This window comes from Solanum pennellii, chromosome 2, assembly GCF_001406875.1.
Source record: "Solanum pennellii chromosome 2, SPENNV200".
Classification (NCBI taxonomy): Eukaryota; Viridiplantae; Streptophyta; class Magnoliopsida; order Solanales; family Solanaceae; genus Solanum; species Solanum pennellii.
The window spans coordinates 18,731,803-18,757,466 of NC_028638.1; the positions used below are offsets into that span (position 1 = coordinate 18,731,803).

At 35.2% G+C, this 25,664-nt stretch overlaps 2 pseudogenes; one reads left to right on the forward strand and one right to left on the reverse strand.

Moving 5' to 3' along the window:
- The first annotated feature begins 5,491 nt into the window (after positions 1-5,491).
- On the forward strand, positions 5,492-7,522 carry LOC107009800 (annotated as a pseudogene).
- Positions 7,523-22,563: 15,041 nt separating this feature from the next.
- On the reverse strand, positions 22,564-24,002 carry LOC107009801 (annotated as a pseudogene).
- Between the last annotated feature and the right edge of the window lie 1,662 nt (positions 24,003-25,664).

The window sequence follows — 25,664 nt, forward strand, 5'->3', positions numbered from 1 at the left end:
TTTTGGAGATGTTCTAGGCCAACTTTTGAAGTGAAGTACAATGAGGAGCTTTACAAAATGAGTAAACTTGGTAATGAAAACATTAATGAAGATTTTATTACATTATCCAAGAGTGTCATGGGTTAGAGCATTCTTTCAAGAGCACTCCAAATGTGATGCAGTTGAAAATAACATATCTGAAACCTTTAACTCATGGATATTATCTTGTAGACACAAATCTATAATAACGACGTTGGAGGAAATTAGGAGAAAATTAATGACTAGAACTGTGGATATGGTTAAGTTTGCTGACACCTAGATATGTGATATTGCACCTATGACTAGACTTATGTTGGAGGAGATTAAGGAAAAGTCTAGGGCATGCAAGGTGCTTTGGAATGCTGATGTTGGGTTTGAGATTGGAGTAGGGCAGTATAGGCATACAATCAATTGACTAATAGAGTTTGTAGCTGTAGAACTTGGCAGTGAGAGGCATTTCATGCCAACATGCTATTTCTGCTTTGTACCACATAGAACAGGAACCTGAACCACTTGTGGAGCATTGGTATAGAAAGGATACCTTCTTAAAGGCTTAAAGTCATTTCATTCAACCAATTTCAAATATGAAGATGTGGATTGAAACTAACAATCCAAGGATTGAGCCTCCTGAGCCTAAACAAATGCTTGGTAGACCTCCAAGAAATAGAAGAAAGAGTAAAGATGAACCAAGAAAGAAGTATGAAAAGATGTCCAAACAAGGGGTGAAAATTACTTGTTTCCAGTGTAAACAACCAGACCACAACAAGAAATATTGCAAGGTAAAAAAATTATTATTTGTTTGTGCCTTTTTTAAGTCTTGTTGAATATTATGAGCATACATTATGTGTTATATTTAGGTTGGTGTCCATACTTCACAACCAGCAAGCCATAATTCACAATTTACTGCTGCTCAAAGTTCACAAGGAAGTAGCCACCCTGAACAAACAAGCTCCAACCAACCTGGACCAACAACATCAAACAATCGTGCTTCTTCAACAGCAGTTTGTAGTGATACCAATAGAGTCAAAAGGGCAAGAGAAACTGCAAAAACAAGCCAACCACCACCAATTGGGGATACAAGTATGCCTGTTACAAGAGGAATAACCAGTCAACTACCTCCAAGGACAAGACAAACTGCTGGATAAAAAAGAGGAAATGTGGAACTGGAGAAGATTCTATAAGAGGGGGACCAAAGAGGCAAACTAAAGGTGGAGCAAGTAATGTTGGATTTGGCATCTACACAAGTGCAAGTAGAACCCAAGTACTAAACGTAAGTTTGTCACTAATTGTCTCTTAAATGAATGAAAATTTATATATTAATTTTGATTTGTTCTTCAGAAAACAGCCTGTGACTTCAAGTCAAAGAATTCTACCAACAAGTTCAAGTTACAAGGATGCAAGTTTAACGGGTATAAACAGTGGCTTTAAGCCTAGAGGCTTGAGATAAAAAAACAAGGATGTTTTCACCACTTCCCAATTGCAGCAAATGACAAACAAAAAGAAGAACTAACACCAACTTAGAATAGGTTGATTTTGGGCCTTTATTATGTTGTCGTATGTTTTTGGAGTATGCTAGCTTTATTTTGGTACTAGTAAACACTTTTGTGAAGGTTGTATGTAACTTTTGTGTATGCTAGCTTTATTTTGGGACCTTATTTTGATACAATTTTTTGAAGGTTCTAGCACAATGCTATAACTTTGAGCTCATTATGGAGCATTCAATATAACTGTCTACGTATTGTGTAATTTGGATGTTACATTATGACGAATATGATCAATTGTTTATAGCCTGGGCATTTTCTTCTGACAATACTTTATATGTAGCCCAAAGTAAATTTTACAGTAATAACAACATCAAAATACTACTAGAACTTAGAATTTCATTGAATTCAAAAGCACAATTACATCGAAAATTTGCAGCAACAACAACATCTAAATACGACTACATCCAATACCATTTGACTCATCAAAATAATATTATACCGAACACCTCAAGAACACTAACAATTAGGCTTCAATTTCCATATTTCGAACATAAGCAACCAAGTAGCAACAACACCAATAATAAATATATTTCTTGCTTGCTTTAACTTTTCATCAAAAGCGTTGACTTTCTTCAACAATCCCCACATTACCTTGTTTGCTTGTGGAGGGTGTCGATTTTCATACCAAAGAAAATATTCATAACCACCCATTTTCTATAAAACCAATAAAAAAAATTAGACGCAAACGAATTAATCGTCTAATTGACCTGAAAAAAGGTAAGGGAAGCAAGAATTTTACCTTTGAAATTCTACAAGTAAAAAATCTACACCTACAATATCGACCTTCATCCACAAATGCCACGGAAGAATTGGAGAAGCTTGATATGAAAGACTGAAGAAGAGAGAAATTGAAAAAGAAGAAAGAAATTGGAAAAGAAGAGAGAAATTGGGTTTTAAATTAAGGTATAACTGGAATAAAATCAATATAAATAGACGATGTGGAGTAATCCGTTGGAGACTCCAATCAGACAAAATTTTCATGTTTACGCCTTGCATCAGTGAAATTCACGCGACATTCCAGCTGTGCAAAAAGTGTTTAAGTGACAGATAGGGACCCTACATTATGTGTTTAAAATGAAAATCCTCCAATTGAGGTGTCTAAGTGAAAGATTGTGCCAAGTTTAGGGGCAACCAATGGGTTACCTCTATGCCAAATTCAACATGTTGGTAAACCTCTGACTATTGAATTTTGATTATTAAAGAGATAATACAATGTTGTTAAGAGTAACTGTTGTACTATTATTAATATTGCTTAATTGCATTAAACATATTTTACTCCTAAAATGTATTAACTTTTATTTACTATGAAATTCAAACTATGGAAAAATACTTGTGTCACTTGTTATTATAGTAGAACATTTATATGGAAAAGTTATAGAATTATTTTATGACTTTTAAGATAACAAAACTAGAGTCACTATTTCTAACATTTCTCATCCGAAAAAACAAAGAAGCTAAAGTATTTTTGAATATTGAGTTCTGGAGTAAATATCATTTTCTAATGAAAATGTGAGTAGATATGGATTAATCTGTCTTTTATTCAACTCATTTGTTTTCCAACAATTTTTATCCATAGATAATATGAATTCATGGAATTATTATTCATCTTTTAATTACTTGTTTTTGACGTTTAAATTTATTCAACTTATCTAAATTTATCCAACCCGCTTATTGGGCATGAGCCAAGAGAAACCAATGGATCATGCTTAAAACATACTTCCTTTGTTCCTATTTATGAAATATTTTTTATTTTTTGAGGGTTAAATCGTTTAAGTTTGACCGGGAATCTGCGCATGTAATCTTGAATTTTTTTTGAAATAAAATTTTTATATTTATAAACTACGTAAAAAGTACTATAAGTCACAATAATTGATAATTCAATATATTTAAAAAGATTTATAAAAAACTTACGATCAAATTAGATAAGTTTGTTTGAATTTCAAAATATAAAAAGTATCACATAAAATGGATCGGAAAGAGTATACAACTATGGGTAGAGTATGATGCAAGGGATACCTAGGGACCCATAATAACTATGGCCAAAGCATGATCTATGAGCACAGCCACATTAGAATCTTAATGTACGATTAAATATTGTCATCAAAGATATTAGACAACTTTTCCTTGTGAATGAGAGGTTCTTCCAGAGGCAATACTAAACAATTTTATATTACTTTATCATTGAAAAAAATTAATTTGTTTATCCATATATTTATTATTCATGCTTATAATTATTAGTTGCAGACCACACATGCATGTCTATTTGAATTATCTTTTTTATTTGGCTCTTTTTTTCTTCATTTATGGCTACAAAATTTTTATAATTTATTTCAGCTCCCAAGTTCCAAAATCATTATTTTTCAGTAAAATTATGTATCTAATCAAATACCTTCACATGAATTAGAGAACACTATATATTATGCAATATATTAAAAAGATGAAGTCCCTTGTGTGTGTTTTTATTGAGGGAACGGAGATTATAAGGTGAGAATCAAATACTCACTAATAAAGATTTAAATAGTCAATCAATTAAATTATTAAGATTTTCTTTTGACGAAGTTTCATTTTAGATTTGACTATAGCATTTTTTTACTTCAAATTGAAATTGAATAATTTATAAAAACATCTCGTAGTGAATTTATAAAAGCATCTCGTAGTCGTTAGTATATGTTTCTTATACCAAAAAAACCTCCTTACAACAGATATCAAAAGTGGTGAAGGTCAGTTTCAAGAAGTTTTTTTTTTTTAACAAATTTAACCTTTGAAAGATAATTTTTGTAAAAAATAAGAACTAAAAGAAGAAGAAGAAGACGAATAATCAAATATTAACTTCGGAAAATCATTCTTTTTATGAAAGCAAATCATTTATTTATATGAATAACCAATAGATATCTTCAACCTCGGATGGTCTATTTTGTTTAAAAGCCAACCACTTGAGGGCGAATTTTTTCAAAAAATAATTTATTTTTGAAAAATGACCTCCCAAGGTTAGAATTTTTTTTGGACCAACGATCGATTTAAGTTGATTTTTCTAATATCAGCTATGTCTTCTTTAATAAATGGAAGAGGGACTCGTTTCATAACTAGGTAGCAAAAATAGGAAGAAGTGGTTCAATGAAGGTTGATTTTAAGATTTTTACTCCAACTAATGAGAAAAGTCCTCGTTTTGGTCGTCTAAAATCAATGTGAATAGCAGAATCATATGTTTGAGATATATAACGAAACAAATAGATAAAAGGTTGGAATAAACAGAATGACCTATTTCAAGATTAGATTGTCCACCTCTTTGTCGACTTGGATTGAATTTTTTTGACCAACAATTTTAAAGTCACTTTCTCTAATAACCGACCTTCAAAGTTACTTTTGACTCTATTTTAGTGTTGGGGTCAAATTTGGATCTTAAATCGAGGTCATGTTTCGGAATTGGGGATAAGAGTCAAGTCCCGAGTCGGGATCCGAAGTTGTATCTCGATTCAAAGTCGTATTTGGGTCTCAGATCAGAATTGAGAATTAGGTCTCGAGTCGATGTCAGATTATGGGTTTTCGGGTTAGATCTCAAAATTTGGGTCGGGTTGGATTTGGGAGTCGAATAAAATATAATAAATAAATAAACAAATAACTAATAACATAATACTCCTTTTGTCTTAATTTATGTGACACATTTCAGATTTCGAGATTTAGACATGTCTATATTTGACCATTATAGGAGAAAAACTTTTCTCAAAGATAAAGGACCATATATGTTTAACATTTTTATATAATAAGGATCTAAGTGAACCTACTATTTAAAATTAAAGGGACTATTTAAGATGTTTTCTAACGATAAACTCTGCAGATATCATTTCAGCACTCAACAATTCTATCCTGTTCTTAAATGGCTCTTGTGCAACTAAATTCTTGATTTTCAGCCATTGAAAGGTTAGTTTTCCTTAAGTATTCTTTCATTTGATTATAGCCAAACAACACTTGTAATGCCTTAATTGTCAAAGTATAATTTAGCTCATTGCACTATATATATATATAGACTATAGTTATAGCCGGGTGTGTACCGAATCTGACACAAGTGTGACAACTTTTCAAAAGAGTCCGAGCAACATAGTGATATAGTACAAGTCTTATGTTTTTCAGTATCATGCTAAGAATACATTACTTAAATAAGCAACACTTTTAGTCAATGAGCTTTGAATCACAATCTTTTTTGCTTACTAGAAACAATGTTTCTGGAGAAAAGGGGGATATTGTTAATATGGCTTATGCAAGTTTGATTTCTCTTAATACTACGACAAAATCGCTCTTGATGACATCCAATTTGCCAATACAATCTCTAATATGTGATCACAAAGAAGAACTGTGGGCTCTTCATGAAAAAGTTAGTTCCCTCGAACTATTTCTCAACAACTTTGAGAAAAAACAATGTTTTCGGGGAAATGACGGATTTGGAAGTACAGGTAAAAGTAGTTGCAAGTGCTGTTGAATACACAATTCAACTTAGACTAACAATAATTGAAATGGCAAACAGTATAAGTCAAAACAAAAGGACACGTCGAAAGTTTCACCTCAGTTTGCAACAAGTAGCAATGGACATTGATCCTGTTAGGAAAGAGTCGATAAAGATTCTAGATAAAGGGAAACAAGCATTAAAGAATCATCGGTTGAAGATTTGTCAAGATCAGCAAATGATGTTCTGAAGATTAAGAACAATATGGTTGGACGCGATGATCCAAGGGAACGGTTGGTAGAAGATCTGACTAGAGGATACTCGGGTGAACCCAAAGTCATCCCGATCATTGGGATGGGGGGAAGTGGAAAAACAACTTTAGCAATAGAATTTTACAATAATGCACACGTTCGTTCTCATTTTGATGTTTGTGCCTGGGCTACTCTTTCTCAACAACACAATGTAAAGGAAATCCTGTTGAACATTCTGCGTTCTACAAAGGGTGGCACATTTAACATGACCGATGAGGCAGAGTTAGCAGACATGCTGCGTAAAAGTTTATATGGAAAGAGGTACTTAATTGTCATGGATGACATCTGGAGTATGAAAGCGTGGGATGACGTGAGACAATGCTTTCCAAGTCAGAACAAGGGGAGTCGAATACTGTTGACTACCCGTAACAATGAAGTGTCTAGCTATGCTAATACAGAATATCTTTCGTTGCAGATTAGCTTCATGGACCAAGATGAGAGCTGGAACCTTTTTAAAAGTGTAGCATTTGCAAATGAAGCATTAGCATTACCATCTGAATTTGAGAATATTGGGAAGAAAATTGCAGAGAAAAGCCACGGGTTACCACTAACTATTGTCGTGGTTACGGGGCTTCTCAAGTCCAAAAAGACAATAGAAGATTGGGTAAGTGTTGCTAAAGATGTCAAGTCATTTTTCAATAATGATCCTGATGAACAATGTTCACATGTTCTTGGGTTGAGTTACAATCACTTGACTAGTGATCTAAAAACATGTCTTCTGTATTTCGGAATTTTTCCAGAAGACTCTGAGATTCCAGTGAACCATATGAAGAGATTATGGATGGCTGAGGGGTTCCTGAATTTTGAAAATGACTTAGAAGGAGAAGCTGAGAAGTGTTTACAAGATCTTATCAACAGATGTCTAGTTCATGTCAGCAAGAAAAGTCGAGATGAAACAAAAATTATATCATGTAAGGTTCATGATATAATATATGACTTGTGAGACAAGTTCAAAGAGGAAGCCTTTTCATTATGAACGACATTCTGTTTGAAAATTCTGATGAAAAGAAAGCTCAAAGCAATGATTTTGTATTCGACTGTGATCCAAATCATGTAAGGTTAATTGGTGGAACAACATCATATTAATACTTAGGAAAGTCATAATGAGTTATCTTAGTCACCATTGAAAGGTAGACCTAGTGGACCTCTTTGGGAGGGTGAATGTGATTGGGTTATGAACTAGATAAGGAACCTCTTCATGTGATCCTTTAATGTCAATTACTCTATGATAAACAAGGCTAGAACCGAGTGATTATGCTATGGGAAGTAGCTCTACTTGAGAATGAGACTAGAGTACAATGTACCTATACTTGAGAATGAGACTAGAGTGCATAAAAGCCCTTCATATTCCTTAACCATGTGCCTACATGGGATGTGTCCTAGTTCTACCCTTGGCAAGTAGAACACCCTCACTGGATTAGGTTAGAACTACGGATTCCATGTCTAGCTATCATGGTCTATATCGGTTATTGCCTATTCTCATCATATGGTATACCTACTAGCATTTGAGAAGTTCTATGAAGTTTAGCTGGTGGTATGGGACGCTATCTAGACATTGCACAATAGGCTTTGAAGGTGTTATTGGGAGTTCCTAGGTCTTGTCCAAGACCATTACTTGAATGTCCTTTATATGTTGAATATCTCCTAAATGAACTAATGAATGTAATGACTTATGTTAACTAAGAAAGTATGTTAATGGAATAAGTACTTATCTAGAGTAGTTAAGGGTTGTCTAGTTAAGGTGTGAAGGGGGCATAGGAATGGTCACTTCGTATCCTACCTAGATGAGTCTTAAGAATGACTCTAGTTAGGGAAGATGTTTATAATGTGGACATGATCTAAAACTAGGAAGTCTTAAGTATTAATTAGGTAATCTTGAAGAGGTTAATCATGGACGTTATCTTCTTGATCTACTTAAGTAAGTCTTTTGATAGCCTTTTATGAGGAAATGTCATATTCTATATGTGTTGGAACTTTGATGTTTTGTAAATGTGTATTTACTTATTATAAGTGTTCTTGAGGGTCATTTAGGTATGCTTAGGGAGGTTGTATGGGCTGTCTCTCTTTGTGCTGCTTAAGTGGGTCTTAGGATATATTTTAGTGAGAAAAATACACGTTAAGAAGTGTTAAGAAGGAAGGAGAAACAGTTCGCTGTAATATTGAATTACTTCATTGTACAGTGAAAGTAGCTTACTTCAAATTGAGCTAAAAAATGTGAATAATTGGTTAAATTTTATCTTATGTGTTTCTAAGTTGTTAAATGTTGTTCTTATGATTATAATATTATTTTTAAATGAAAAGATGCATATTTCTAATAAATGTCCATTTTCATGATTTTTATGCATTATGCAATACTTAGTACATGTGGTTGTACTAACTCCATGCTTTTATCTATCTTTAAAGTTGTTGGTAGGTGAGGAGCAGTTGGGATGGAAGAATTGGACCATAGAATCGTTCAAGAGAAGTTGAAGTATGTCCTCATTTGACTCGAGGTCATATATGTCTTTTATGTTTTCTATTAGAAGTATTGTAATAGACCAAGTATTTTTATATTAGTATTGTATATGGGCCGTGTCCCAAGTATTCTCGTGTCTTAAGTTTGATGAGATTTAGACTTAGTATTTCCTATGACTTTATATGCGAGAGTTTTAAAGACTATGATATGTTTAGTAAAAAGTTTTAATTCCGCACTACTTTTCATTATGTATATGCGATGAATGATATAAGACCTCCGAGAGGTCAAGTACGCCGGTTGCAATCCGAGATTGCCCCTATCTTCTGGGGTGTGGTTTTGGTATGTGACAAACTTGGTATCATAGCATTGGTTTATGAAAGTAGTATTAGGAATCGAGAAGTCTCATCAAGGCACGTCTAGTAGAGTCTTGATCATCGGTGTGAGTCGCGACACAACTACGGGCGAGAGGCTATAGGATGATAGAGTTTCCCTTCTTTTCTACTCCTATATTGTGACGTAGAGTAATAGTTATGAGTACTCTTTTCTTATGGTTTTCCTTGTGTTTCTAGGAAGATGAATACGAAGAGGACACCAGCTAGGAGAGTTGAAGAGAATGAGGTGCAAGAGGAGATTCTCCTCGAGTTGAGGAAGTTGAGCAAGTTCCTCAAGGTGCTCAAGGTGATCAAGTCTCTATTGTGGGAGGAGGTTATGAGCCCGCAGAGTTGAGTAATAGGGATATTAGAGAGGCTTTGCCTTCTTTATCCGATCCATGACTAATCAAGTGAATTCGAGTATGGTGCCTAGGGAGAATATGGTGGAGAGTAGTATAACCTCTAGGTTGAGAGATTTTTTGAGGATAAATCCTCCTATCTTTCTTGGTTTTAAGGTTGGAGAGGATCCCCAAGAATTTATAGATGAGGTGTACAAGATAGTGCATGATATGAGAGTTACATCTAGGGAGAAAGCGGAGTTGTCTTCGTATCAATTGAAAGATGTGGATCAAGTGTGATACACACAACGGAAAGGCAATAGGCCGGAGGAGTCGGGTCCTATTGAGTGGGAAGAATTAAAGGAAGTTTTTTTTTGTAAGTACTTTCCCTTTTAGATGAGGGAAGGTAAGGTAAAGGAGTTTATAAATCTCAAGCAAGACAATATGAGTGTTGAGGAATACTCTTTGAAGTTCTCTAAGCTGTCCAAATATGCTCCCTCTCTTGTGTCAAATTCAAGGGATGAAATGAGTCGCTTTGTGACTGGGGTCACCGACTTAGTAAAGGAAGAATGTCGTACAGCAATGATATGACCGTAGCTAGACTCATGGTGTATGCACAATCAATTGAAGAGTCTAAAATTAGGAGGACGTCTAGATTCTTGAAAAGGACTGGTTCTAGTGATCTCAGCAAAATAGGGTTAAGAAGAGGGCTCAAACTCAAGAAGAACCTAGTAGTGCTAAGGTGAAATACTAGTGGTTGTTTTGGTTGTGGGAAGGAGGATCATAAGGTGAGAGATTCCCTATCATTGTGTCTAGAGAAAAAGAGAGTAAGCAAGTTGCTCTTAATGTTCCAAAGGAGGATGTTCCAAGGGCAAAGGCTCATTTTTATGCACTTCGGGCAAGAGGGTCAAAGCCAGATGAGAATGACAATGATGATGATGGTAAGTCCTAGAATTTTCTTTTAGTGATATGAGTTCCTTATAAGTGGGGGAGTATGGTTATAAGATGGGATAGAATGATATTGAAGCATGTTGTATGTGCATGGTGTTTAGGAGTTTTGCTGAAATTGAATTTCATTAACTTTTTGCATTTTGTGTTTTAGTGAAGCCATGATTGTGTTGTAAGATGTGTTTATATGATGTTAGTTTACATACTAGCATGTTTATATCATGAATTGACTAAAAGATGGATTTTTTAAAAAAAGGACCTAAATCACTGTAATGTTTTTCCCTGCTCACTGTAAAATTTTTCAAAATTTGACTAATTGATTCTTTGGTCTAAAATTGTTGTAATGTGGTTAAAACTTATGTATATAGGCATGATATTTAATATAAGATGAGTTTTCGGTATGTGGAATGAAGCATGTGAGTTTTGATGCATAATGAGTTGTGAATCTCTTGACTATTTGAAATTTATGTTTTCCTCTTGATTAAGTGTTATATGGTATGTTAATGAGCTGCTAGTTAAATCTCTATTCTTGGAAGTGTTCAGAGAGTGACAAGTGTCACTCGAGGACGAATGTTGTCCAAGTGGGGGAGTATGTAAGACCCCGAAAGTGACTTATGTTAAATAGATCTTAACATGTTGGTCTTGATGTTCTAAGGTCCTAAATAGGTCTATTATATGGTATTGAGTCTGTGTCTAAGAGTTTAGGTGCTTTGGAAGTGAAACGTTAAGGGACGACTAAGACGTTCGACGACTAAGTCACCTATGTGCCTCATATATGGTTTTATGTGTTTATGTATGATTGATGAGGTTTTAAGGTCTTTAAATGAGTTAGTATATAATATATAGGCAGTGTGTCAAGTTTCGTGGAGTTTGGAGATCAAATGTCTAAGAACGTCCATGACATTCGAAAGATGTGCCTTGAAACGACCTTGTGTGTCTCAGCATGTTTCGTCGAGTTTTACGTGTTAGTTTTGGGTAAAAATCACGTTAGAGGTGCTAAACTCATATACGTTCATGTTTGGGTTGGAAAAGTCCGGAAAAACATCCCCAAGGACCATCCAAGGGTCCTTGAGGAAGGACCCTAAATTGGTGCCAAGGCAGTCCAAGACAGCCAAACCAATGGTTGGCAATCGACGCCCAGTGGATCAATCGATGCCCCGTTGGTAGGGTCTCGTCGATTGATACTTGTTCTTGGATGAGAGGAGACCCTAGTTGAGTCTTTAATCCAACCAACATAAGGACAGGACGGTCCATTTGTGGACAAACGGTCCATCGACTGCCCAACCAGCAGTGGGTCTGTGTTATGCGCAGTTCACTGCCAAGTTGAGGGGTGAACTTGTAATTTCACCCACTTCAAAATAGAATATAGATTTCTTTCTATTTTAATACTTAAAAACTCTTTTAAATCATGATTTCAATGTTGCTTTTGGGGTTTTCCCCCTTTGTTGAAAAAATGTCATTTTCATGATTTGGAACTCTATTTTTTGTTGTTTTTAATGGGTTTTTGAACTAGGAATTCCTTTTGACTTGTATAATATTGTTGTATGAAAATTTGGATTCTATCCTACCTAATTCTGAAGATATTTTTTGATTATTTCCCCCGATTCCTAACATCGTTGAAACCCTTTTGAAGAATTCTTTCCATTATTGATAGTTTAAGATAATTTCAGAGATTGTTTGGTAGAAAAAATGTTGCAGGTGAAGTTTCAACCTTCGAGGTAGATTTGTCTATCCTTGTCTTAGATTGGGTTGAATAATTAATCTTTCATATGAATTTGACTATGGGATTGGATCGTAGAATGAAATTGAGATGTTTGAAATTGTAGACTTTACTATTTTGTGTTGTGGAGGTTTATTTGTGATGCTTCGCCCGTTTTGAGGTCTTAGGTGATTTTACTATTATTATGGGAACTTATGGTATCTGATATTTCCCGAGAGAGGGTTGATGCATTTATATTTATTATGGCTTGAAATGTCTGAGTTAGGGGCTTAAAATAATTTTTTATCACATTTTTAGATGAAAGGAGTGTTTTCAAAATGGTAAGTACTGATTTCAAATGAATTCTTTCACTATTTTTATCATGTGAGAGTGTACGTCATGACTTAATGAATTTGAAAACTTTGGACTCTTTAGAGCTTGTTGAATTGACTATGTATTTGTATTTTATGTGTTGTGATGCATTCATTTCCATTCATCATACCATTGATCGTGACAATATGAGAAACTATAGAATTTCTATTTTGAGAAAGAAAGTGAGAAACATTACATTTATCCTTGACCACGATCTAGGTGGCAATCTAATGAGTTACTGAGATTGGGAGATTGATATTTGGACTTTGAGTACACAATAGGTTGTGTCATGAGCTCGGTTCAATTGGATAATCTCATTGCACTACCTTGGCGAGCTTAATTTGTTGTGTAATTTGTCTGTTGATATGAGAAATTATTTGTAGTCTTATGTATTTACTTTACACACATTGTTATTACATAAATTGGTGGCACCGATGCTAGAATGAACTATTTAGTATGAATGTGGAAGCGTTTCATATTTTATTTCATAAGTTTGACTCATTACGTTAAACTTCGTTGGCCAAACCTACTAAGTACATGTGGATTGTTCTCACCATTACTTTTGTTATCATAATGATTTTGATCCTAGTCAAGGTGATTTTCTTGACGGTTGACCGGATCTTACTAGTTGAGTTTGTTCAGAGGTGTGATGAGATCCTAAATTTTAGATCTCCATTAGACTATATATTTTATTTGTAGTGTTTATTGACGATTCAAAGACGTGAGATGTACTTCAGATTTGAGTATAGTAGTAGATGCTCATTATGCTTATGATACCAGGTTTTAGGAATTTTGTTGTTATCTTGTTTTTTTTTGTTCTTCTTTATGGACTGACTAAGGAGTCTAGTTTGTGTATTTATTTATGATATTTTAGCTGCATTCTTCGGCTAACACATCGGGTTGAGTTTGGGGTATATGCAATAATGACCTTGATTTTTGGGTCATTGATGACTCCACGATTTGGACTCATTTAGGGCTTTATTTTAATAGTTTTAGTGTCCTTAAATGCATATTTTTCCCTATAACTGATATAAATCCTTGAGTTTCAGGGATTTGAAGTGAGGAACAAAGCATGGACACTAAGAGCAAAAAGGAACAAGTCAACTGAAACAACGAAGAAAAAAAGGATTGAGGATTTCCTAACTCATTATGCGTGTCGCCAAATGGTCTTTATCTCGCTTTATGTTCCACTATGATAAGACCTGAAGGAGAAAATCAAGTCGACGATGCAAAAAATCAGTCGACGAGTCATTGAACGGTTCCATAATGCAAAGTTAGATTGCCCAAAAATTATTGAATGTCAGGGATGCTGAAGGCTAAAGCAAAACAACGATACAAGTGACAAAAAGTGGATCACCAAGTGGATCGGCGATTCCGACTTATTGTGTCGACTGATCCTTTGAAGCGCAATTTTCGACAACTAGAAATAAATTTTTAAATTCCTTGTTTTTACTATAGAGATATTTTAGCATTCATTTTAGAATTATCATTCTAGTTCTTAACAGTCATTAAGTGTGGATACATTTTCCCTTAACTTCTGAAGATTTGAAGATTTCCAATTCCAAGAAATCGAAGGTAGGTGTTGAAGATTTTTCATTGTAGACCTGTGTAAAGACAATATGAATCGTGTCTAGTTTATGGAAACACAAGTTGGTATCGATTTCTTACTATTTACCATTTCTAGCTAAAACCTCAATTTTTAGGGTGTGACTATGTGTTTATGGGTTGATATAACTGGTAGGTATTGCTAATTGATATTTTATTTGTTGTATAACAGTTATTTTGTTTGATAGTTGTGGTTAAATTTAATGGGCTGCAGTTTCAATTACAATCTTAACTTAATGTTTCGGGCTTCCTCGAGACAGAGGTTTTGAAACCAAAACTATTGAATCGATGATCTGTGGGTATTGAGTTGTCATGGTTTCAACTTGAGAGACTGAATCCTAAACCCTTTTCCATACATTCAAATTGAGAGAGTGAATGGAGTCAGACGGGGGTTGTGCTTAATTGCCGCTTATTGGTGTTTTAGATAAACAAATTTGATTCTGAGAAATTGCTCGGGGAGAGTTTACCCCACTAAAGTCTAGCCTAATCACTAATACACAACTATTTGTTATTTATTGCTATTACCCAATTGTTTGTCTTATCCCATAATCCTATCACATCCCAAGAATCGCGTCTCCATACTCGTTTTTTCGTATATTTTCTGTTTTAGTTGATAATTTTTAAAAAACCCTTTTTGACAATAACACTTGTGTCACCCTTTAATTTGTAAATGTCTTTTAGCTATAACTAAGTCGAACAAATTCACACTTGTCTACTAATTTTTGAGACCACTTTTATGGGACTCGACCCCATTTCTTGGTTTGGTTATATAAATACTCACGACTGTTGACACTTGAACCGAAATAATGTTTTTGATAAGCGTGTTAAACCATTAAAAAATGGCGTCGCTACCGGAGAGTGGTGTTAGTTGGGAATTTTTTATTAAGTTGATTTTTATCTTGTTAGTTATAGTGATACAGATTGACATTTTAGTTTTGATTTGTTTGTTTTGGTATTGTTGTTTTAATTAATAGGGGGACTGAGTATAATTAGTAGGCAAGTTAGCCAAATGACTAAGAATAATTCAAAAATAGAGGACCACAATTAACTCAGTTGGATAATTTGACCAAGAAGATATTGGAGGTTGAAACCAGTGTAAAAGGAATAATAAGTACATACCTCCTCATAAGTTGAGAAAATCTAAGGACACTGAGAATAGGCGTGTTGTGGATACACTATTAATCATTCTCCAAATGGTCAACAAGCAAGATAGGGTGATGGAAGAGATGAAGGAGAGAATTCCAGTGCTAAATGAGATGGTTAGTTCTCACTTCTGATCTATTGAGCTACTCGAGAACTGTTTGAATCATGAGTTGCATAATTTTTACCCAAAGCGACAAGATAGGTTGTCGAGTGTTACTTTGTCTGACCCTAAATATAAGGTCTGTGTGCAGACTCATGTCGTGCCACCACCTTAATTAAGGCACTGCTTGGGAGTCACCCTAGAGCCTTTATTGCTCTATTTTGTTTTGGTAAATAATTGTGTGTGGATTGTAAAGAATGACGTGTGGAAAGTGTCGAAAAGTTTAGGTTGGTGAGCCACAAGTCTAGTCGAAGAATCGCCAAAGAGGTTGTCGATCCCAAATCATACCACTGTCGGACTTAAGAACTCTGCAAATTGGAGTTTATAAAACTCGGTGAGACCAAAACAATTCTTGGAAAATCGTCGATCATGTCGGCGATTTCGATCTTGTTCGCAGTTGGACCTCAACTTCAACTGGAGGCCCTGTAAAGCTTGGCGAGGCAAGTGACTACACGGCATGTCACCGAGTGGATTAGCGAGCATGACTAATGTCGCTGAATGGGCGAGAACTTGATAATTTTTGGAAGGAAAAAGGTTTAAACTTTAAAGTCTCTCGCTTTCCCTCACGTCTAATCTTCCAAATCTCTCCATCTGTAGTATTTTCTAAATTTATCATACTCTAAGTGTTTTAGTGGTTGAATTTTGCTTGGAAGTTGAAATACTTTACCGCATAGTACTTCAGATTATATATTGTTCAGCACAAAAGGTTGGTTTTCTGAACCCCATGTTTATTTTTATCGCATTTTGTGTTATCTTCCGAATGATCTTATATTTGGGATATTTGTTGGGCATCTCCAATCTTATTTGTGTTGAGTATACATAATTTTTTTAACTTAATAGTCCAGCTCGTATCGTTGTGATTATTTAAATACCATTATTTTGTGCTTTGAAATGAATCAAAATTGTGGTGTTGTGCTTGCATGTTTAGTGTTAGTTGAGTGAAGTTTGAGTAGCCCTTATTTGGACCAAATAACGTGATTTACCCTATGATAGAATGGGTGACACCGTTCTTAAGGGAAAAATCCATCAAATGGACAAATTTGATCAAATTGCGAGAAATCTGAGTATATCGGGGTGATATGTGTAGCTTCAATTTGACTATTGCATGCTTTTATTTGATTTCTAGTGTTGCGGGGTTGAATTTGAGAAGTTGGGTTGAAAGGAGGCATGTTGAGTCATTTGACGAGCTGGGTCTAGCTCGCCGAACCACTTGGCGGTTCCTCAAAGTTCTCCGTCTCATCTTTAATTTCATACTTCACTATTATTTATGTTTAGTAACATTCGGCGAGAAGCTGGAGGTTGCCGAAGGAACTCGACGTCTCGTTGATAGTCCTCTTGATTGCCTTTTTGTCTGCACCCCTGGATTGTTTTTGCATGGTATCTTTCCGCGAGGTAATCCTGGCTCATAGAATGTGGCCGGTGATTCGCTGAAAGAGCGTCCGTATTTCCATCTTCCTAGAATTTTTCGAGCCAATCCTTTTGTTAAGCCCGATATAGCCTGCCAAAGATTATTTGGTGACCCTCCAAACTGATCGATGAGTGTTCCTGCATCTGTTTTTTCTGTGAACTTGATTAAGTTGTTTCTAACTTTTTCCGATATTTTGTAGAAATGGATAGACCCAAAGTCGCAGAAAGAAATATTTTTCCCTGAAGGAAAGCTAAGGGATTACAATCAATGAGGATGCAACTGCATCCAAGGCTAAATCAACAAAACTTCCAACATCCGGTGGGGAAGGAAAAGGCAAAGAAAAAGAACCGGTGTCTCCAGAGCATAGATCTGATAGTGATGACATCTATGCCACTGACTTCACTGCTTCTGAAAGAGAGGGTGAACACCAGGAGCATCAGTCCATAACTTTTGAAGATGACGAGCTTATACTAGAACAAAGGGTAGAACTGCGATATAAAAGGATGAACGATCCATCTATGATTAGGAATCCTCGGCCTATCACTCCTCCTTTAACCATTGAGCAGGCTGTAGTCCTAGCTTCCCGCTTACAGGGTCTGCCCCCAAAACTGATGAATAGATTGAATACAGAAGGGATTATGATGATTATTAAGGAGAAGTGCCTATCCACCGACGGTGTAATGGATAGGCATCCAGAGATTATGAGGTGTCTGAAAGCTCATAATTTCTAGATCTTAACCAATCCACGTGGCCCATATATCCCAAATTGGGTGCGGGAGTTCTATGCATCTTATGGGGCCTTGATACCATAACAGAAGAAGCTAGTAGAAGCATTCAAGACAATTTATTATGTAGTTATACAGAGAAAGAAGGTTAAATATAACAGTGAGGCCATTAGTGATGTCCTGGATTTCCCCCATGATATTGATGACGAGTGTCAACATTTAATTAGAACAAAGACTTTGGAAAACATGAAAAAATGGCTGACAACGATCAAATTAAATGGTACTTCTCCATGGATGGAAAGAGGAGCACAAATTGAAAAGAAGGATCTTAACATTGCTACACGGTTCTGATTTGGCTTCATCAGCAACACTGGCATGCCATCCTAGAATGAGTTGATCCTTCATCTAGCCAAGGCAGCATGTCTGGATTGAATCATAGAGGAAGCCAGGATAAATTTGGGGATCACTATAGCACAGGAGATAGCCATGAGATTCAAACAACGCCAGATCTCCCTCCCATTTTCAGTATTGCTCATAGAATTGTATAGACGGGCTCGGATACCTAGAGATGTAAAGAAGGATGTGTAAGTGATTCCTACATCCTCGAACGACATCTAGAGGATCGATTCAAAATATTTGAAAGATGAGGAGGAGAAGAAGAAAGAAACCCCGATGGATTCTCCCCTCGTTATAAATACAAAAACAACACATGCGGAGGCATCTTTGCCTACTCTGGTCCCTGGGATTTCAGGTACCCCTATGGCCGTCTCTTCTGATACTCCAAGTTATTCTGCTACTACTGTTGCACTATTTCTTAGACCTGATGCTGTTGCTGCTCGGACTCCGATTACCTAGGCCTTACTACTTTGGATGGGATAGCTGACCCATTCTGCTGATCATCGGGTTGTCAGACTCGACACCTCCATTCAGGGCATGATTTAGATTGCCCTTGCTAATGCTGTGAAAGGATTGAGTGTACCATTGATGACTTGATGGCTAAGATAGCGGTGTATGAGTATGGACAAGGGCCCGGTGAGGAGGTGACGACCTTAAAGGCTGCTATTGTTGTGTTAAAAAGTGACGTGGATCAGTTGAAGTCCATCGATATATACATGGTCCTCGGAACGGTGGAGATCCCAAATTTTCAAGAGATTCCTCTGGCTCCCATCAGAGATGCAATTAGAGTTGAGTAGAGTGCTGATCTCGAGTCTGAGGCAAACACCGACGAGGATATGCTGGGGGTTTTTGCGGAAGCATCGTATAAGGTCCTCAATGAGACAGATGAGAACATGATAGATGTTTTTGTGTAGGCTTCCTTAGTAGATACACCTCTGGCTGCTTCTAGGGCTGCTACTACTTCTTCTGATATAACTCCAGGCATGGAGGCTCATGTTCAGATTGATGCACCGGGCATTGATGCCCAGAAAGACGCAATGACTTTGTAATCAGAATCATTTTTTACCTACCTCTCTATCTTACTTTATTTAACTTTTGGATTTCATTTCATTTGCGTTTGAGGTCAATTGATTTTATTTGTGGTGGGGTGAGTCCCACCTTTTGTGTAAATATTGATGTTTGATGTCCTTTTTTATATATTTGGGTTGTGAGCTTTACTTGTGTTGTAGTTGAATATTGTGGATGATTGAGCTTGTGGCTCCTATTTTTAATTGTAAATGATTTTTGACTCTTCCAAAAAGAAATTCCACCTCTTGTTTGTGTTGAATATGGTTGTTCTCTTGCAAATTTTAATATTATTTTTGATCAGTACTGATTACTTGAATAGCACTCTTTATCGAACAACCATGAATGTGTGACTCCAATGAGGCCAAATGAAGTTGTATAAACGATATGTGAACTCTTAGCATCTCGTTGTGACTAGCCAAGTGTCGAATTGAGTCTCTTGCAATGAAAATTGCACACAATTGAAAGTGTGGAGTCTTGTTTGACATTAGTACAAATGCCTTGTGTGATGAGCTTACCATGAACCATGCATGTGACACCTAGAATCTGTTCTGTTTGTCTTGTTGACTAAGTGATGCTCTCTTTATATGATCATAGGCAACTTTAAATAGTGACAAAATTCTACATATACCTCTTTTGTGGCCAAACCTGTGAGTGTGTGATCCTTGCTTGAACACCCTTGAGCCTTGACCTTTTCTTCGAAGAAACTTGATAAAACTATGAGCTTTCTTTATCCATTACCCATCAAGAAGTGCAATATAGTCCCTTTCACCCTGGTTTTGAGAAATATTGAACCCCTCCATATAAAAAAATAGATGAAAAGAAATGAAAAAAGAATAGAATGAAAAAGTTGTGGAATAAAGATATGAAAGTGAAAACGATAAAGGGGTTTCCAACAGTCCATGGAAGATAAATAATGGGATGACATGAGAGCACAAATGAAAATGATGAAGAAGAGGGAAGGAAGTTTTGTTCGCACCACACATCATGAGGATAAAAGCCATTGAGACTAAATGACCATACCTTTACACTCATCCCCATTACAAGCCTTAGTAAGACCTTTGTGATCTTGAGTAAGCTGAGACAAAGGTTGACCGGAAAATATGGGCAAACCTATGAGTGAAATCATGCATTGTGTTCATTCTTGTGAGTGTGAGCGTTGAAGTTGATTCTGAAGACCTAAATTTCTAAATCATTATGCATAAATATGGAATATTGTGGGCATTTGTACACTTATGTTGAACTTGACCGTGCATTTGAATCAAGTATAGCGAGCTTGAGATTCTTTGGTAATGGTGAGTCACAACTTGATTCTTTGGGTGCACAATTGATCCTTGCATGAGTAAGTTGAGTGTTTTTGTGTACATTCATGATTTAATCTTGCGTAGCACTGTTTAAGACATCCTTTTTGAACTGTTGAACATGACTTTTGCTTAAGTCCGACAAGTTTTTAAGTTGGGGGTGTTGATGATTCCACTATTTATACTTATTTAGGACTCTATTTTAATAGATTCAGTGCCCTTAAATGCATATTTTGTCCCTATAACTGACTTGAGTTTCATGGATTTGAAGTGAGGAACAAAGCATGAACACTAAGGAGTAAAAGGGAATAACGCATCTCAAAGAACGTAGAAATTAAACAAGACCTGAGGATCGCCTAACCCATGAGGCATGTTGTCGAATGGTCTTTATCTTGCCCTATGTTCTAGTGTGCTAATACCCGAAGTACAATATTAAGTCGGCGATTGAAAGGAGTATCCGGTGAGTCGCTGATCGATTTTGTGATGCAAAGTTAGATCATCGAAAGTTACAAAACGTCAAGGATGCTGAAGGCTAAAGAAAAACGACAATACAAGTGATAAAGGGCGAATGCAGAGTGGATCGACGATCCCGAATAAATGCATTGACTTATCCTTTGCAACATAGTTTTTGAAAAATCTAAATAAGCTTTTAAATTCCTAGTTTATTCTCTAGACATTTTAGCACCTAGTATAGAAATTTCATTCTAGTTTTGAACATTGTCTTAAGTGTAGAGACATTTTCCCTTAGCTTTCGAAGATTTCCAATTACGAGAAATCGGAAATGGGTATTGAATATTCTTCATTTTAGACCTGTGTAAAGACAATATTAATAGTGCTCATTTGATAGAAACACCAAACTGTATCGATTTCTTACATTTTACCATATTTAGCTAAAACCCCAATTCTTGGGGTATGATTAAGTGATTATGGGTTGATTTAACTGTTGGGCATTGCTAATTGATAGTTTATTTGCTGTATAAAGGTGATTTTGTTCAGTAGTTGTGGTTGAATTCAATGGGTTGTAGTAGCAAATTTAATCCTACCTTAGTGTTTCAGGCTTGCTCGAGAGAGAGGTTTTCATACCAAAACTATTGAATCGATTGTCTGTGGGTTTTGGTTTGTCATGAGTTCATCTCAAGAGAGTGAATTTTAAACCCTCTTCCACACAATCAGCTCGAGAGAGTGAAAGATTAAAGTGGAGGCTATGTTTAAATGCCGCTTATTGGTGTTTGAGAGAAATAAACTTAATTCAGTGTAAATTGGTTGATAGAGAGAGAGAGAGAGAGAGAGAGAGAGAGAGAGAGAGAGAGAGAGTTTACCCCTACTAAAGTCTAGCCTTATCAGTAATACACATGTATTTACTATGAATTGTGATTACCCAATTGTTTGTCTTATCTTACAATCCTATCACATCCCAAGAATCCCATCTTCATACTTGCTTTTTTTTCGTACATTTTCTGTTTTAGTTGTTAATTGTTTGAACCCCCCCCCCCCCTTTTGATAATTGACACTTTTGTCACCCTTTAATTTGTAATGTTTTCATTCGTATATATATTTTAGCTATAACTAACTCAAAAAAATTCGCATTTGGCTACTAATTCTTGAGACCACTCCCTTGGGACTCGACCCCAACCTTTGGTTGGGTTATATTACTACTCGTGATCATTGACACTTGAATCAGAATAATGTTTTTGATAAGCGCGTTAAACCATCAGTCATGACAAATAATAAGTTCATTTCATGAGATTACCTAAAATGATGTCACTTCATACATCTCCCTACCATGAGAGCATTTTGTATATAAATATTCTCTCTAGATAGTATATGTTATTTATTAATATTTTAGGTGGAGTTTTCACCCAACCACCACCACGACAAAATATTTACATGCGTAATTCATGATTAATATCAAATAAGCACATGAATATAACATTGTGAATTTAGTCTAACAATTTAGGATTATAACTAAAATTTACATATCTTAAAAGAAAATAAAAGCGTTCACTCTTAGAAGTTTTTTTGATCTAAAATATAGTTATCAGAGAAAACTCTAAAAAAGGTATTTGTAGTCATGTTATTACCTTTAAACATATGTAATTCATGATTAATATCAAACTAATACAATCATCAATTCTTTTATAAAAAACATTGATGTTTTTTGTCAACAAACAACAATACTTATTTTCTTCAAAATTTGTCAACAAACCATAACACTAAAGGCCATGAAAATGAAAATTATATGTTAAATAACATCAAACTGTTTCTTTTATTTATTGTCTGGATGAGAACTTGACCTTCATGGAGAACTTGAACTTGTAAGTAAAGGGCCTTGCCACATTTTCCTCTCACAAGTTCACAGATATACCTGTCATCTTTCTCCACAAGGTTAAGCTTACCTAACTTGCGCCATCCACCAAAAAGCCATACTCTACCATCGGTCCATTTACTGACTCTTATCTCAAATTCTCTGCCAGCAGAGTCGCGAATGATCATTCTTGGGGGAAGTTCAAGTTTGTAGTCTCTGAGCACATCCAAGGGAATGTACTGTAGTTACGAACAAATACATTGTTAACTTATAATGTTATAAGATTGAACTATATAATAATTTACTAGAATATACACTTATAGTTTTTTTGTTACCAATTGGTCTCTAATTCTTTCTTGTATTTTTGCTACAAAGTAAGGATTTTCGGGCTGAGTTACGCATCCACTTTTGAATATATCTGCACCATAATGCTCAGGGATATCGCTCACCTTGCAAACATTGACTTTTTGGCATCCAACTAAATAAAAAAAGTTAACCAATTAGGTTCACAAACTCAAATCTCTCGAAAACAAGAATACTCCACCAATTTTATTTTGTGGTTGCAGTGAACTGAAAATGGACATTAACAAATAAAAGAGATTATTGGTTAATATCAAAGTGTCAAAAATGGTATTTAAATTTTTTTCTTCTCTGCTATTCAACAAACTAACAACAGTTTTCCTTAGGCTCATTTTGTAAGCAAACTAAGTACCCCGACCTTTTTATAAATAAATTATAAGCCTAAATATTTCATGATATTCATAGGACAACAAGATTATGTTCAAATATACAAAAAATTTCATTTTAGCAGCAATATACTAATAAGAAACGAATTAAAGTGCATATATAGATTTTCAATAATTGTCTCTACCTTTGGAATGTTGCACCTTTTTTGTGTATGTTCCAACCCTTTCATCCTCTTCTTCATCTTCGTCTTTCTGCTCCTTCCCTTCCCCCTCCTTCTTCTCATCTGCTTCCTCTTCCATGTATCTGCATTTTGAATATGAAGCCCCTTTATGTGTCTCTTCTTTTATTTCCACATCTTCTTCCACCATGTAATGCTCATCACTATCATAATCGAAAGAACTATTGCTTCTATCACTGCCCCTAGTCTTCTCTTTTAACTCTACACTTTTTCCATGTTCAACATTCATTTCTTCCCCTTTATTTTTACCTCCAGATCCATTTTTTACACATCCATTCATTCCCAGTAATTTAAAGTCAAATGTTCCTTTTCCATCATAATCAAATATCAAAAAGTCTGCAAACTCCACACTGTTATCCTCAATAAATTTCTCCCAACCATATTTGAAATAAATATCTCTTCCTTGTTTGGTTACTCGTATAGGCCACATATTTCCATATTGATCCCTTAGGGAAACTTTCCTTGGTATCTTTCCATTCTTGTATTTTGTATAACCAATAGGAATTTTCTGCATATGAAAAAAAATGATTTATTTTTTCAAAAAAAATTGAACAACATTAGTTTCGTTAAAGTATATTGATGATATCATAAAAGAAGACAATATTAGAAGAAAAAAGTCCAACAAACTCAAATTTTAAGATTGTTGAGGTTGGAATTCAAGAATACAACTGTTTGTGGCATTCTCATAATTCAATTGCAAAGATACGTGCATCAACAATCACAATATTTTCATCTGGAAATGATATATGTAATTTATGACATCAACTTGCTGAAATAAACCAACACAATATTAGTTTAAAATTAGGGATTCAACATACATAAAATACTTTATAAATATTAGTTGCATAGGATAATGACATATCTCCTCTTTAACTTTCTCTCCCCTTATTCAGAACCAACATTTTCAAAAAGTATTACTTAAAAAACAAGAAAAGGAGTTAACAAGAATCACATATTAAATATTTGTATCATCACATAGGAGAAGGATGAGAAAAGTACAATTAAAAATGTATAGAAAAGACCATGGGATCTAATTTCATTTTTATCTAGATTTTGCAAATTCAAGTTTCATCATGGTGTTTCCTTTCTACATCCATTGACCACATCTCCAAAATTAAGAAGAAAAAAAATTAACAAAAGAAGTCCAGAAGTTGAAANAACGGGGGGGGGGGGAGGAGGAGAGAGAGTGTACAAAAGTTCACATGATTTATATGAACTTTCTTTTGGCTCGGTTTTTAAGGAATAAAATCTTTCAATGCATCTCTTGCCATTATAAATATATTATTTTCCGTAATGTTATTTAGCTACCTCATTCACACAAAAATATTTTTTACCAACCATGTTCAAATGAGATGTCATCATTGGGAACATCTATTTTTGAACAATTGTATCTTAATCTTGGAAATATAAAACATAGATTATATGTTTTTCTACGAGAAATTCTTGAGTGGAACAAAAGTTTAGGCCAAATTTTAACATAATCATGAAAAGACAACTCTAACCTTTCCTAAATTTATATTTGTTTTTCTAAATTGTATGAGGCATTTATTATTTTGAAAAGATGAAATTTTTGGATTCTACCTATAAAATATTTAATTCCCTTGTTCCCTCTTCAATTCATTTTTTCTTTTCTTTCTTTGCCTTATTAGTTTCTCCTCTATCACACCCTCAAAATGAAATAGGACGAAGTAGAACTTCACATGAGTTTTATGAGTTAATTACTTGTTAAAATAATGAGAAATAACTTTTAATAGTTGGTTTGAAGATTTTTTGAGGTCAAATGTGAAAGGACGACCAAGACGTTCAGAAACTAGTCTTTTGCGTGTTAGTGTGTTCTATTATATTTTCCCTGTTTTGGTGTGTCATTTGGAGTCTAAAATTAGTAAAGATGACCCTAACATCTAAGTAAACGTATTTAGGGTCAAAAAATTTGGGTACAACTACCCAAGGATCACCCTAAAGGTCCTATAGGAGGACTCAAACATTGGCAAAAAAGTTATCAAGACAACCTTGACCAACGAACCCAATTGACGCCCCCGTAATAAGGGGGAGTGGCTGCACACTTATTCGTGGGATACTATACCGCATCACTAGGAGCCTTATTCACAAATGACTGATGACCAGGACGAGCCATCAA